Genomic DNA, 17,465 nt, shown 5'->3' with positions numbered 1-17,465 from the left:
GATTGCACAACAACACTTGGTGAGTAAGTTTCAATAAGTGTGTCCTCACAAAGTATTCCTAAATATTTCGCATTGGAGCGCTCTCTTATCTTTTTTTAGCTCCAGTGTTCCGGGAGGCTCCTTTTTCAGGGTTTTCTGTTCTTTTCTTGACAATTTATCCTTTTTTGGCCATTGTTGCTTTCCGTCTCCTCCCTTGGGGTCCATGTATTCCACATTCCGATTTTCCGGATTACACCAGTCGAGCTGATTTCACCTCCCGGATACTGGTACAGTGGTTTTTGGTCTGCAGCTGATTTCTGTTTTTCTGCACCAGGCCTCCCTAGAACCAGTTTCTGTCTCTTCTAGGATGCTTCCGGGACCTCCTGGCTTTGTGGTCGACCTTTTCTTGTCTCTCTCTATTTGAACCATAGGTTTAGAGTATATACAATGGACGGTCCATTCCCTTTTGTGTCAGAGTCCATCTCCATGGACTGGGGATCTTCCAGGAGCTCAGTTTCTGGGCCTTGGTTGTCTCTGGCCCGGGGTCTCGTCCGCAGACCCTACGGTCAAGTGGGTTCGGTCTCTGGACTGTTTCCCTTTCTCTGGTGATTGTTCTTTCCCACCCTTGGGGACTGCTTTGGTACATCCCATAAGTAAGGTGTCCCCCAATGAAGAGCAACCGAGAAAAGTTTTTTTTTTTTTTTTTTTTTTTTTGTACTCTCCATAAAATCTTTCTCGTAGCCTTCATTGGGGGACACCGCACCCACCCATTTCCGGTTCTTGTTTTTTTTTTTTTTGTCCAGGATTCTTTTTTGGGGTTCTTCGAACATATATTTCTTGGCTTCTCCTACTGCTTTGTGACAAAACTGATTACCTCACTTCCAGTGGGCGGGTATATCCTGCCAGGGAAGAACCAACTTTTTTTCCTTTGTGTCAGCGCCTCCTAGTGGCAAGAGCATATACCCATCAGTAAGGTTTCCCCAATGAAGGCTATGAGAAAGATTTTACGGTGAGTACAAAAAATCTCCTTATCTTGTTCATATTCTTCAAGGTTGGACAACTTTTTTTTATCATAGAATGGTGCTACCTCCCAACTACTTTGATCATTTACTGTATATCATACTTTTATGGGGTTTTAAACATGCAGCTGAGTGAGCTACACACATTCATGTGTAACTATCACACATAGCATCACTAGGTTTCTGAATAATTCACATGACACCTGTATACACCATGTACAAAGGCGGTTTTGTAAATGGTTTTGACTTCTTTACGCAGAAACAATATTAAGTCAAATGTACTGTGTATTTTATATTTCCTATTGAGATGTTTTTTTTCCATATTTGCTTTTAAACATGTTCCCTCCATAGTAAATCTTAAAGTATAGTCATGCATAGTCAGAGCTTGTCAGAAGGGTATGATGCCAATATGTGGTACAATATTTCATAAGATCTGATGATTCTACAAATACAAGTCATAGGACATACATGGCAGAAAATATGCAAAATGTCCGCAGAGATTTTGCACATTTTGGTAATCCGGCGGGCACTAGGTCCGCACGGAAATGCAGTCTTAGACGGCAGTGCATTTCCTTGCGTAATCCGCGGCAGAAACATCAGGCGTGGAAATTCTGTTGCATTAAAGAATGCTAATGCATTGTTTACACATCAGTTTCTTAACAGCAAATAAGAAAAATTGTGCGACAAATCAACACCATAAAAACAGGGTAAAACTAATAACCCCCCCCCCCCCCCCTTAACCCACCCAAATATATAGAGCAGTGATGACTCCCAACCAGGGTGTCTCCAGCTGTTGCAAAACTACAACTCCCAGCATGCCCAAACGGCCAAAGGCTATCTGGGTATGTTGAGAGTTGTAGTTTTGTAACAGCTGGAGGCACCCTGGTTGGGAAACACTTGTACACAGCTTCTGCTTTATGCATGAGCCCTTAAGTGTTAAACCCAATATCTCCTTTTCAGTAAGTTTGAGATGTTAAATGTATATAAGCCTTATCGCATTTCTTTGCTGGACTTTGGGAATTAACTCCTTCCTGACACTTGACATACCAGTATCGGCTGACATCTGCCGGTAATGACGGACTTCGGAGACTGCTCATGTGTCCATAATTTAAATGGTTAAATGTTGGGATTTATACTGATCACAACATTTAATCATTAAATGCTAGTAATTCCTGGTGTCTGGTGGACACATCGGCACACCCGTGATGTGATTGTGCGGTGCTGATGGGTTGTTGGGAAAACCTTAGCTGGTCATCAGTCTTTCATGGCTCAGTGATCAAGCACCAATAACAAGGATCAATACAAAACATGAGCATTACATTGATCTTAATAAGTCATCTGTCACATTGAAATAAAACAATGCGTAACTCAGAAACAGAGGGGTGGATTGGCAGACCGTAATGTTAGGTTCAGACTAGAATCTCCGGGCAGAAAATTTCCGCCCGGAGATTCCGAGTGTGGCCAGCGCTGACTGAATCAGTCGGCGCTAGGACCGCGCAGACACTGCAGTCTCCAATAGACTGCAATGTGTTCCACGCGGATTTCCGCCTGAAGAAAGAGCAACGCCATTCTTCTGGCGGAAATTTCCAAGCGGATTTTCCGTTCACAAATTCCGAAGTGTGAATTTGTGAATGGAAACCCATTCACTACACTATACATTTTAGCAAGCGGAATTTCTGCCTTCAATTTCAAAGCGGAATTGCAGGTGGAAATTCCGTAGTCTGTACCTAGCTTAAAAAGGTTTGTGAAAAAAAAATCTATACCTACCAGTACACAGCAATCTTAGAATTGACAGGAACTCAACCAGTAGGATGATCTGGAGAGAAAGAACAGGCTCTGTAAGATTTGTATTGATACTAAAGCATTTTCTGGTTTCTGCACTTTTTGTAACACTTTAATGAAATCTTGGAGCATTTGTACCTTGTGTCATTGACAAGTGAAGTGCCTAAAGAACATGGTCTACTGTCCATCTCTTCATAGAACAAATAGGGATTTATATTGGAAGCAGTTTATCACTAACCAATGTTGTACACTTTGTATAAAATATAGTAGAGAAATAAAATAAATGTGTGCATATTAATCCAAGCTGTGTGTGTTTGTTTGAATAACAGGAAATGTCACACCCTGTATAGGTCATACTCTAGCTGAAAGCCGATAGCTGTGTATTCTTAGACCAATTCTATTCACAGCATCTATAGTATGCAGCGATGCCATAGCAGCAGGGCAGTCAGTTGTCTACCAGAAGAGTCCTCTACTGTATATACTGTTTTACATCACTACTGTATTTTTCGCCCTATAGGACGCACCGGCATATAAGACGCACCCAATTTATAGGTGCAAAATCTTAAAAAAATAAAGATTTTTGAACCCAATAGTGGTCTTCAATCTGCGGACCTCCAGATGTTGCAAAACTACAACTCCCAGCATGCCCGGACAGCCAACGGCTGTACGGGCATGCTGGGAGTTGTAGTTTTGCAACATCTGGAGGTCCGCAGATTGAAGACCACTGCATAGGAGGTAATACTCATGTGTCCCCGCCGCTCCGGACCCGTCACCGCTGCCCTGGATGTCGCTCCATCGCTGTCGCCGTGTCCCCGTCGCTCCGGAACATCTCTGCTGCCTGCCGGGTATCCTCGCTCTCCATCGCCGTCATTACGTTGTTACGCACACCGATGCACGTACGCGACGACGTTATGACGAGGAAGGAGAGCGCCGGCCATACAGGGGTTCCCTGAACGGAGAAGACACCAAGGAGTCAGGTAAGGTCCCTCCCGGTGTCCTGTAAGCACTAACCTGGCTATTCAGTCGGGCTGTTCGGGACCGCCGCGGTGAAATCGCGGTGGTCCCGAACAGCCCGACTGAACAGCCGGGTTAGTGTCATTTTCCCTTCAGACGCGGCGGTCAGCTTTGATCGCCGCGTCTGAAGGGTTAATACAGGGCATCACCGCGATCGGTGATGTCCTGTATTAGCCGCCGGTCCCGGCCATTGATGGCCGCAGGGACTGCCGCGATAGGAGTGTATTCGCCGTATAAGATGCACCGACTTTTTCCCCCCAGTTGGGGAAGAAAAAGTGCGTCTTATATGGCGAAAAATATGGTACTATGTTTTCTCTTGGGGTCTTTAAAGAAGTACTTGGATATTTAAATATTGCTATCTACAGTATATACCAAAAAAGAAAAGTAGACTTGGATCAGTATAAAGTCAGCAAAGCTGGATATAAAAGATCAACAAACAGTTGACATGTTTCAGAGCTTAATCTTTGACTGTAACTTACTAACAGGGCAGTATGGCCCTGAGCAAAATTAAAAGTGGTTGCTTAGGTAAAGATCACGGGATCTTGCTCCCTGGATCGTGCTGCATCTTAGCTAATCTGAGTGAATGGGGTGGCATTGCAAACCGCAAATTGCTGCAACAGTGACCTGACAAGCATAATAAATCCCTCCTGGATAGATTTCTGGGTATGTAAATTTGTGGGTTGCAGCGTGACGCCCATTCACATACACTAGCTGTGATGCAACACCATTCAGGAAGCACAACAAAGAGGATATTTGGCCTCACAACGCATGTCATGGTCAGTCACTGAACCCTGTATACTTTATACCAAAAAACTGATTGGAAACTGTAAGGGGAGAGCTCGACATCCTTTCCCAAAACTCTCCTCTGGGGACATTTTTCCTGATTTCCTCTTAGGGGATCTATGATACCATTTTCACACACCATGAATACAGTCTGAGATCCAAGTTAGGAGAAATTTATCATAGTGTCAGATCTATAGAGAATATTTTCTATGTTTAACTATGTGAAATAAATCCGACCTTAAAGTGCCTCTGTATTCTGGTCATGTTAGAGTGGATCTGACCTGATCAGACGCAGAATATAGAAATGTCATATAATAAATAAACATCAGGTGACTACACTGATTGTAGATGTCTCCTGATGACTGCAGACTATACCATTACATCCCTCCCTTATGCCCAGCCACCCACACCCTTAATAGCAACACAACCCCATCCTGCTGCTACCACCAATACTGTGCCTGTTGCTGGCCCATATGCTCCCCTTACCATATCCACAGGTCTGTGCAATACCCCCTAAACTAATTACTTTAGGTATGATAGAGCCTGGTGATGTTGATAAAGATCACAGAAGAGGATTACTGCAGAATAAAGTCCCGGACCAAAGTGTAAAATGTAAGGGCTAACCAAAGTGAATGGACCTAGGGATACTGTAAGTGACCGGTGGGATTCAGTCACTGAGAAAACAAAGGTCCCTGTTCTCCTGGTGAATGGAGTAGTAGTGCACATGATCGCCCCCCCCCCCCACTCCATTCATTCTCTATGGGATCTCTGCACATTGACAGTTCAGTGCTCAGCAACATTCATAATTCCCATAAATTGAATAGAGCTGCGGACAATCAAGTTCTATTACTCCTTCCACCTGGGGGCACAGGGACCTCTGTTCCTATGATTAGTGGGAGTCAGATACTTACCACCTATCCTTTGTATAGGTGATGACCTTTAATCTTGGGATACAGACCCTAAATCATACCAACCCCCCCCCCCCCCATACACTGCTTTCCATGGCCTCTATGTGCTGCTCCCTATGGTCCCCCCTCATATTCTGCCCCACTATCTAACACGTATATTGCTCCCTATATCTCCCATATACAGCTCCGTTTCTGACATATACACATATCAATGTTTCCCAACTGAGGTGCCTCCAGCTGTTGCAAAACTACAACTCCCAGCATGCCCGGACAGCCTTTGACAGAGTTGTGGTTTTGCCACAGCTGAAGGCACACTGGTTGGGAAACCCAGTCCTATATATACGCTGGAGGGCCAAAAGTGTATAATCAAGCCTCCTCATTATTGGTTGAGGGTATGTTCACACATACGCAGATTTTATGCGCATGATTTTCCGCTACAGATTTCAATGTAAACTAAATCCTGCACATCAAATCTGCATAGGATCCTGTCCGTGTGAATGTACCCTTAATGTGCTTTAGCCACAGCTTTTGCCAACTGATGGATAAAATCAACCACACAGCCATGCAGCAGATAAACATTGGTGGTAGTATGCGTAAAACTCAAGAGCTCAAAGCAAACTCAGAGCCAATGCTGATTTTCAGTCTGTACGGCCTTCCAAATCGCCTCTGGAAGTGATATTGGCACAAAAACTGTATGTTGAGAACTTTATAAAATGGCTTTCTATTGTTGAGCAACTGCACACAAGCCTAAGATCATCATGTGCAATGTCAAGTGTTGGCTGAAGTGGTGTAATGCATTGGTACCCAACCCAATCCTAAAGGCCCACCAACATTCCAGGTTTTTTTAGTTACCCAATTGGAATAGAACATGGAAATATAGATCCTGGAGATCATTGAGAACCAGGTTGGGGATCTCTGATGTACAGCCAACTGCTTTTAGACCCTGGATCAGTGGAAATGTTTTGCTATCCAGCAGTCTAATGAAAAAAAATATTTGGTTCGGCAATATGCCACGAAGCTACAATATGCAAAATCATTTTAGATTGTTGTATACTTACAAACTCCATAAAGACATGGAGGAGATTTATCAAGAAGAGTGGTGCAGTGCCCATAGCAACCAATCAGTTTGCTTCGTTAATTTGTTCAAAAGCCTTTTTAAAAATGAAAGAAGCAGTCTGATTGGTTATTATGGCAACTGCACCACTTTTTCCTTTACACAGGTTTTGATCACTCTCCCCAATGGTCTGGAAAGAACCTGAGTGGTCTGCATGGAGCCCTGACCTTTGCATCCTGGTACATAAGGACCAAGGGCATACCTGTACTCCCTAAATCCTTAAAGGGGTACTCCGGTGGAAACCTTTTTTATTTATTTTTATTTATTTTTTTAAATCAACTGGTGCCAGAAAGTTAACCAGATTTGTAAATCACTTCTATAAAAAAAAAAAATCTTAATCTTTCCAGTACTTTTAAGGGGCAGTATACTAAAGAGAAATCCAAAAAAGAAATTAATTTCCTCTGATGTCATGACCATAATGCTCTCTGCTGACCTCTGCTGTCCATTTAAGGAACTGGCCAGAGCAGCATATGTTTGCTATGGGGATTTTTTTTCCTTCTCTGGACAGGTCATGAGAGAGCCATGTGGTCATGACATCAGAGGAAATGCATCTATTTTCTGGATTTCTCTTTAGTACACGGCCCCTAAAAAGTACTAGAAGGATTAAGATTTTTTTAATAGAAGTGATTTACAAATCTGTTTACATGGGTGGGGGTCTACAGTGAGATTACCGCTGAGTTGTGGCAAATTTTCCGCTGCAGCTCAAACTCCCAGCGGGAAACTCACTGTAAACTTCCACCTGTGTGAATGTAGCCTAAAAGCACTACACTACACTACATGAAATAAGTACACTACACACCCTTACGCTGATCCCCCCCCCCCCCCCGTAAAAATGAAAAACATCACCTATGCCACAGTTTCCAAAATGGAGCTTCCAGCTGTTGCTAAATAACAACTCACAGTATTGCCTGACAGCCATTGACTGTCCAGGCTTGCTAGGAGTTTTGCAACAGCTAGAAGCACCCTGTTTGGGAAAGACTGCCATAGGCTATTTTTGGTGGAGAAGGCAAGCTCCATGCTTGCATCTGGGTCCATCCCTATGCAAATTCCTAATTTAGGCTTCAAATGCACATGGTGCTCTCTCACTTCGTAGCCCTGTCGTATTTTGCGGCAACCATACTCGGGAGAAATTGCCTAACAAATTTTGGTGGGCTTTCTCTCCTTTTACCCCTTGTGAAAAGGTAAAGTTGAGGCCTACACCAGCATGTTATTGTAGAAAATTTTTTATTGTTGCCCCATACTTTTCATCTTTTCATACTCACAAGATGAAAAAGGAAATAGACCCCCAAAATTTGTAACATAATTTCTCCTGAGTACGGAAATACCCCATATGTGGACGTAAAATGCTCTGCAGATGCACAACAAAGCTCAGGAGTGAGAGCGCCATGTACATTTGAGGTGATTTGCACAGGGGTGGCTGCTGGTTACAGCGGTTCTGACATAAATGCAAAAAAAAAACATCCACATGTGACCCCGTTTTGGAAATAACACCCCTCATGGAACATAACGAGGGGTATAGTGAGCCGTAACACCCCACAGGTGTTTGACGAATTTCCGTTAAAGTAGGACGTGAAAATGAAAAAAATAAATTTCACTAAAATGTTGGTGTTACCCCAAATTTTACAAGGGGTAATAGGAAAAAATGTCCCCCAAAATGTATAACACCACATGCGGATGTAAAGTGATCTGCGGGAGCACTTCAGGGCTCAGAAGAGAAGGAGCGCCATTGGGCTTTTTGAGAGAGAATTTGGTTGGAATGGAGTCGGGGGCCATGTGTGTTTACAAAGCCCCCTTGGTACCAGAACAGTGCCCCCCCCCCATGTGACTTCATATTGGAAACTACACCCCTCACAAAATGTAACAAGGGTTGCAGTGAGCATTTACACCACACTGGTGTCTGACAGATTTTTTGAACAGTGGTCCATGAAAATAAAAAATTCTATTTTTTTTATTGCACAGCCTACTGTTCCAAAGATGTGTCAAACACCAGTGGGATGTCAATGGTCACTGTACCCCTTATTAAATTATGTGAGGGGTGTACTTTCTGAAATTCCCCAACTTCCATTCCAAACAAATTCTCTCTCCAAGAGCCCAATGGTGCTCCTTCTCTTCTGAGCCCAATAGTGCGCCCATAGAACACTTGATGTCCACACATGGGGTATTTCCATACTCAGAAGAAATGGTGCTGCAAATTTTGGGGGGCTTTTTCTCCTATTACCCCTTGTGAAAAAATTGGTGTATCACCAACATTTTAGTGAAATAAAATAACATTTTTCATTTTCATGGTTGTAAAGGCTCCCTGTACCCCTTGTTACATTCCTTGAGGATCGTTGTTTTCCAAATAGTGTGCCATTTGTTTTAGTTTTTATTGCTATTCTGGCACCATAGGGGCTTCCTAAATGTGACATGCCCCCCCCCCCCCCAAAAAAAAATAAAAAAATAAAAACATTTCAGCAAAATTTGCTTTCCAAAAGCCAAATGAGACTCCTTCTCTTCTGAGCATTGTAGTGCACCCACAGAGCACTTTATCTCCACAAATGGGGTATTTCCATACTCAGTAGAAATTGGGTTACAAATTTTGGGGGGAATTTTTCCTATTACCTTTTGAAAAAATTGTAAATTTGGGGGAAAGTATGCATTTTAGTGAAATAAAAATTTCATTTACACAACCAACTTTAATGAAAAGTCGTCAAACATCTGTGGGGTGTTAAGGCTCACTGTATCCCTTATTACGTGCCTTGAGGGATGTAGTTTCCAAAATAGTATGCAACATGTTTTTTTTTTGCTGTTCTGGCACCATAGGGGCTTCCTAAATGCGAAATGCCCCCCAAAAATCATTTCAGCAAAATCTCATTGTTGCTCCTACCCCTCCGAGCCCTCTACTGTGCCCGTAGGGCACTTTACATCCATATATGAGGTATTTCCTTACTCAAGAGAAATTGGATTACACATTTTGTGGGGCTTTTACCCCTCGTAAAAATAAATAAATAAATAATTGGTCTACAAGAACATGCAAGTGTAAAAAATGAAGATTTTGAATTTTCTCCTTCGCTTTGCTGCTATTCCTGTGAAACACCTAAAGGGTTAACAAACTTTCTGTCATTTTGAATACTTTGAGGGGTGCCGTTTTAAAAATGGGTTAATTTATGGGGTATTTCTAATATATAAAGGACCCTCAAATCAACTTCCAACTGAACTGGTCCCTTAAAAATTCTGATTTTGAAAATTTCGTGAAAAATTGGAAAATTGCTGCTAAACTTTGAAGCCCTCTGATGTCTTCAAAAAGTAAAAACATGTCAGCTTTATGATGCAAACATAAAGTAGACATATTGTATATGTTAGTCAATATATAATTTATTTGGTATGTCCATTTTCCTTACAAGCAGAGAGCTTCAAAGTTACAAAAATGCAAAATTTTCAATTTTTTCATCAAATTTTTTATTTGTTTTTTTCACCAAGAAGTATCAATGAAAATTTACCACTATATTAAAGAATATGTCATGAAAAAACATTCTCAGAATCAAATTCATAAGTAAGCATCCCAGAGTTATTAATGCTTAAAGTGACAGTGGTCAGATTTGCAAAAAATGCTCTGGTCCTTAAAGGGGTACTCCACGGCTCACGGCTGTCACGTCCCCTCCCATAGATCTACATTGAGGGGGCGGGCTGTGACGTCACAAGCTCCAGGTGCCGGCTCCAGCGTTCAGAACAGTTTGAGCAGCGGAGTATCCCTTTAAAGGGTACTCCGGTGGTTAATTTTTTTTTGACAATATGGCATCGTCTTTGTAAGTTTAGATTTTTTGCAATATACATGTGTTATATGTTTTGGCATCATGTGTGTGTTTTGCTTACCTGTTTGTTGGGCAGGAATTTCTGTAGTTCAGGGGGTTTTCTTTTACTGCTGTCCACAGCGGCCATGTTCTGAGTCTGCTGGGGGACAAGATGTCTTTGCTTTTTTTTTTTTCCTGTCTGCGTGAGAGAAATAATCCACGCCCCCTCATCTCCCCCCTCCTGAGGTCTGCATGAGAAGCCATAGTACACAGCTCCTCACCTCCCCTCCCCTTGCACTGCTTCTGAGGACGCAGGTCTGCACAGGAGAAGGAACACAGATAAGATAAGTGTGTTATCTGAAGGGGAGAATAACAAGGTGCACGGGCTGGGGATGTATGGACTGCAGGGGCTGGGGAATAAATCTCATACTGGGGATGATCTCTATATGTGAAGGGGGAGAGGGGGGACTCCTGAATGACACATGTTGGGAGTTGTAGTCCCTGTTATGTGTGTATGCTAGTGTTTACAAACCAGTGTGCCTCCAGCTGTTGCAAAACTACAACTCCCAGCATGCCCTGACAGACTTTGGGCATGCTGGGAGTTGTAGATTTGCAACAGCTGGAGGCACACTGGTTGGGAAACACTGTTCTAGCCTATTCAGCATACACATCATGTTACACCTGTGTTTTACAACCAGTGTGCCTCCAGCTGTTGCAAAACTACAACTCCTAGCATTCCCAAAGGCTGTCAGGGCATGCTTGGAGTTGTAGTTTTGCAACACCTGGAGACACCCTGGTTGGGAAACACTGGTGTATGCCCTATAGAGGTGTGGTGAACTACAACCCCCAGGAGACTACAGAGGCAGCATGCTGATGTTATACCACAGACTGAAGACTCCTGAATCTTATATAAAATTATATAGAAAAAAAACCTCCCCTAAAAAACTAACAAAAAAAACCACCCTTATTTTCCTATTTAACAAATAAATAAAAATAAATATATATATGGTATTGCTGCATGCATAATTTATCTATGCTATCAAAATATAATGTTTATGATCCCGAGTGTTAAAAAGCGTAAACATAAAAAAAATACCAAATGCCCAAAATGCAGATTTTTTTTGATCACATTATACACATGAACAAAATGAATAAAAAGTTATCAAAAAGTCCTGTCAAAACAATCATGGTACTGATTAAAAACTACAGATCAGGGCGCAAAAATTAGCCCCATAAAGCTCTGTATATGGAAAATTATAAAAGTTTAGGGGTCAGAAGAGGACAATATTAGGCATACTGATTTTGTTAGAAAAAGTTAGACTTTTTATTAAAGTAATACAATAATAGAAATACTATATTAATTGGGGTTTATTTTAAACACATAGGAAGCTTTTGACTTCATATCCCGTCCTAATATATTGTTGTCATATCCCAACCCCATATCCCGTCCTCATATCCCGACCTATCCCGTCATCATATCTCGACCTCATATGCCATCCTCACATCTTGTCCTCCTATCCTGCCCTCCTATCCCATCCTCCTATCTCGACCTCCTATCCCGTCTTCCTATCCCGTCTTCCTATCCCGTCCTCCTATCTCGGCCTCCTATCCCGACCTTCTATCCTGTCCATCTATCCCGACCTCCTATCCCTTCCTCCTATCTAGACATCCTATCCCGACCTCCTATCCTGTCCATCTATCCCGACCTCCTATTCCTTCCTCCTATCTAGACCTCCTATCCCGACCTCCTATCCCTTCCTCCTATCTAGACCTCCTATCCCGACCTCCTATCTCGACCGCCTATCCTGTCCTCATATCTCGACCTCCTATCTCGACCTCCTATCCCGTCCTCCTATCTTGACCTACTATCCCGAACTCCTATCCCATCCTCCTATCTAGTCCATCTATCCCGACCTCCTATCTCGACCTCCTATCCCGCCTCATATCTCGACCACCTATCCCAACCTCCTATCCCGACCTCCTATCTCAACCTCCTATCCCGACCTCCTATCCCATCCTCATATATTGACCTCCTATCTCGACCTCCTATCTCGACCTCCTATCCCGACCTCCTATCCAGTCCATCTATCCCGACCTCCTATCTCAACCTCCTATCCCGTCCTCATATCTCGACCTCCTATCCCGTCCTCATATCTCGACCTCCTATCCCGTCCTCCTATCTCGACCTCCTAGCCTGACCTCCTATCCTGTCCTCCTATCCCGTCCTCCTATCCCGTCTTCCTATCCCGTCCTCCTATCTCGACCTCCTATCCCGACCTCCTATCACAACCTCCTATCCCGTCCTCCTATCCCGACCCATAATATGTGTACCAGGTATTGAAATATCTTCAGCCGTACGGAAGTTATGTGGGAACATACATTTCCCATTGATTTGCATGGGACTTTAAACAAAAACCTCACAAATGGGGGTAGTTAAGGGTTAAATTAACTATCCTATATTTTAAGTGGACATATAAGTAACATGTCACCAAGTATTATCGAAATATCTCCAGTCGTTTGGAAGTTATGCTGTAACATGTATTTCCCATTGACTTGTATGGGACTTTAAACATAAACGCTAAGGTTTAAGGGTTAAATCAAGAGTAAGGGTTAAATCACCTATCCTATGTTTGTTGTTGACATATAAGTAACATATATGCCAAGTTTCATGTTAATATCTTTAGCCGTTTGGACGTGATGCTGGAACATACACACATATATACATACATACATACATACATACACACATACACACGTTGAGTTTTATATATATACCGTACTAGCTGAGTACCTGGTTTTTCCTTCCTAATCCTTGTTGGGGAGTTAAATAAACAAAGGAGGAAGCTTTTGACTTCATATGCAGTCCTCATATATTGTTGTCATATCCCAACCCCACATCCCGACCTCCTATCTCGACCTCCTGTCCCAACCTCCTATCCGGTCCTCCTATCCGGTCCTCCTATTCCGACCTCCTATCCTGACCTCCTATCCTGTCCTCCTAACCTGTCCTCCTATCCCGTCCTCCTATCCCAACCTCCTATCTCAACCTCCTATCCCGCCCTCCTATCTCGACCTCCTATCCTGTCCTCCTATCTCGACCTCCTATCCCGTCCTTCTATCCCGTCCTCCTATCCAGTCCTCCTATCTTGACCTCCAATCTCGAGCTCCTATCCCGACCTCCTATCCCGTCCTCCTTTCTCGACCTCCTATCTCAACCTCCTATCTCAACCTCCTATCCCGTCCTCCTATCCCGTCCTCCTATCTCGACCTCCTATCTTGACCTCATATCCCGACCTCCTATCCCATCCTCATATCCCGTCCTCCTATCCCGACCTCCTATCCCGACCTCCTATCCCGACATGCTATCCCGACCTCCTACCCCGACCTTATATCCCGACCTCCCATCCCGTCCTCATATCCCGACCCGTAATATGTGTACCAGGTATTGAAATAGCTCCTGCCGTACGGAAATTATATGGGAACATACATTTCCCATTGATTTGCCCGGTTTTTCCTTCCTAATCTTTGTTGGGGAGGAAAATCAACAAAGGAGGAAGCTTTTGACTTCATATCCCATCCACATATATTGTTGTCATATCCCAACCAATATCCCGTCCTCATACCCCGACCTCCTGTCCTGACCTCCTTTCCAGACCTCCTATCCCGTCCTCCTATCCCGTCCTTATCCCGACCTCCTATCCCGTCCTCCTATCCCGTCCTCCTATCTCCACCTCATATCCTGACCTCCTAACTCGACCTCCTATCCCACCCTCCTATCCCAACCTCCTATCCCCTCATCATATCTCGACCTCCTATCCCGGCCTCCTTTCCCGACCTCCCATCCCGTCCTCATATCCCGACCCGTAATATGTGCACCAGGTATTGAAATATCTCTAGCCGTACAGAAGTTATGTGAGAACATACATTTCCCATTGATTTGCATGGGACCTTAAACAAAAACCCCGACACTCACAAATGGGGGTAGTTGAGGGTTCAATTAACTATCCTATATTTTAAGTGGACATATAAGTAACATGTGACCAAGTATTATCGAAATATCTCCAGCCGTTTGGAAGTTATGCGGTAACATATATTTCCCATTGGCTTGCATGGGACTTTAAACATAAACCCCCCCCCTGGCAAATGGGGGTGAGTAAGGGTTAAATTACATATCCTATGTTTGTTGTTGACATATAAGTAACATGTGTGCCAAGTTTCATGTTAATATCTTTAGCCATTTGAAAGTTTTTGTGGAACATACACACATACATACATACATACACACACACACACACACACACACACACACACACGTTGAGTTTTATATATATAGATAGATGTCAATACAAAGCAAAATTGGTCATACATAAAACAAGCCCTCATATGGCCCTGTGTATTGCAAAATAAAGTTATGGCTCTTAAAAGGTGAGGAGAAAAAAAAAAGAAAATGCAAAAAAAGAAAAATTAATGGGTAAAAATATGTCCTTAACCCCTTAAGGACCCATGACGTACCGATACGCCATGAGTCCGCAACCGTTCTATAACGCGGGGCCATGGGGTGTCATAGCGTGTCATGGCTAATAGCACGCAGCACTGAACACTGCATCTAAAGTGAAAGTAAAACGATGCCGGTTAGTTCAGGGAGCTGTTCAGGATCACTGCGATGAAATTGCGGCATCCCGAACAGCTTACAGGACAGCCGGAGGGTCCCTACCTGCCTCCTCGCTGTCTGATCGACGAATGACTGCTCAGTGCCTGAAATCCAGGCATGAGCAGTCAAGCTGCAGAATCATTGATCAGTGGTTTCCTATGAGAAACCACTGATCAATGTAAAAGATCTTTGTGTGCAGTGTTATAGGTCCCTATGGGCGCTATAACACTGCAAAAAAAAGTGAATAAAGATCATTTAACTCCTTCCCAAATAAAAGTTTTAACCACCCCTCTTTTGCCATTTAAAAAAAACCCAGTGTAAATAAAAATAAACATATGTGGTATCGCCGCGTGCGGAAATGTCGGAATTATAAAAATATATCGTTAATTAAACCGCTCGGTTAATGCCGCATGCGCAAAAAATTCCAAAGTCCAAAATAGTGCATTTTTGGTCACTTTTTATATCATGAAAAAATGAATAAAAAGCTATCAATAAGTCCTATCAATACAAAAAGGGTACCGCTAAAAACTTCAGATCATGACGCAAAAAATTAGCCCTATACCGCCCCATACGCACAAAAATTAAAAAGTTAAAGGGGTCAGAAGATGATAATTTTAAACGACGTATAAATTTTCCTGCATGTAGTTATGATTTTTTTCAGAAGTACGACAAAATCAAACCTACATAAGTAGGGTGTCATTTTAATTGTATGGACCTACAAAATAAAGAGAAGGTGTCATGTTTACCAAAAAATTTACTGTGTAGAAACGGGAGCCCCCAAAAGTTACAAAATGGTGTTTTTTTTTTTCTATTTTGTCTCACAATGCTTTTTTTTCCCATTTCGCCGTAGATTTTTGGGTAAAATGACTGATGTAATTACAAAGTAGAAATGGTGGCGCAAAAAATAAGCCATCATATGGATTTTTAGGTGTAAAATTGAAAGACTTATGATTTTTTAAAGGTAAGGAGGAAAAAACGAAAATGCAAAAACGGAAAAACCCCGGGTCCTTAAGGGGTTAAAGGGGTACTCCAGTTGAAAACTTTTTTTTTTAAATCAACTGGTGCCAGAAAGTTAAATAGATTTGTAAATTACTTCTATAAAAAAAAAATCATAATCCTTCCAGTACTTATTAGCGGCTGTATAATACAGAGGAATTTCTTAATTTTTTGGATTTCTTTACTGTCTGTCCACAGTGCTCTCTGCTGACACCTCTGTCCATGTCAGGAACTGTCCAGAGCAGGAGAAAATCCCCATAGCAACATATGCTGCTCTGGACAGTTGATAAAAATGACAGAGGTGTCAGCAGAGAGCACTGTGGACAGACAGAAAAAAAAAATCCTCTGTAGTATACAGCAGCTAATAAGTACTGGAAGGATTAAGATTTTTTAATAGAAGTAATTTACAAATCTGTTTAACTTTTTGGCACCAGTTGATTTAAAAAAAAAAAAATTTCCACTTGAATACCACCCCTTTAAGTTGGTAATAAATGCTCCTGTATACAGACGTTGCTGTTGCATAGTTCTTATGATTCCCTTGGTGAGCTATTAATTCCCTTTCGGAACATTTACCTCATGTGTTCATTGCTGGTGAACATGTATGCCTTGCAACCCAGTCCTACCATCTGGATACATCAGGTAGCTGAGTTATTCCTTCTGGTGTGCAAGCCAGCCATTAAGAATGTATGCACTAGAAGTGGGGACTTCCCTTTAGAACTAGAAACATTTCATCAATGTTCTAAGAAAATTTACAACAGCAACATCTATACATAGGTTTGTTTGTTGTAAATAATTCTCCCTGCAATATTATGTTTTGAATGATATAACAGAATGTAATTTTTATGGCAGCTTCTTAAAGGGGTTATCCAGGAATAGAAAAACTGATAATTTCCCTGTCTGTCTCCAGGTTGGGTGTGGTTCTGCAGCTCAGTTCCATTAAAGTGAATGGATCCAATTTGTAATACCACACACAACCTGGGGACAGACGTGGAGCTGTTTTTCTATTCCTTGATAACCCCTTTAAATTCTTTGTATGTCCTTGTTCTTTAGGTTTCTAAATCCTTTATGACATTTGATAAAAATCCTCTGTCTCTGTTTGTTCTTGTGTTTCCATGCATCACAGCCCTCACAAGTCTTGAAAACAGATACTACCAACATATTGTCATTTGTAAAGAGCTTCACCTACACGACAGTCGCAGACCAGGAGCCTGGTGGATGAGGTGAGTACTGGTGTGGTACAGAGGGTGACATGCTTTTCTTCTTTATCTTTACATTATATTAGAAGTAAATGTATTCTTATTTAGCCTTTTTAACTCATTACATGAAGTATTGTATTGTTTTATTGTAAAATAATTTACATTGCAATGTAACACCTAATCATATGAATACGCCCCAAGTGTTTTCCAACCCCATCTTCCACCTGTCTCCGCTTTCTGGGACATTTAGTAC

This window comes from Hyla sarda, chromosome 3 (assembly GCF_029499605.1).
Source record: "Hyla sarda isolate aHylSar1 chromosome 3, aHylSar1.hap1, whole genome shotgun sequence".
In the NCBI taxonomy this organism is placed as follows: domain Eukaryota; kingdom Metazoa; phylum Chordata; class Amphibia; order Anura; family Hylidae; genus Hyla; species Hyla sarda.
This window is presented reverse-complemented; position numbering follows the sequence as displayed.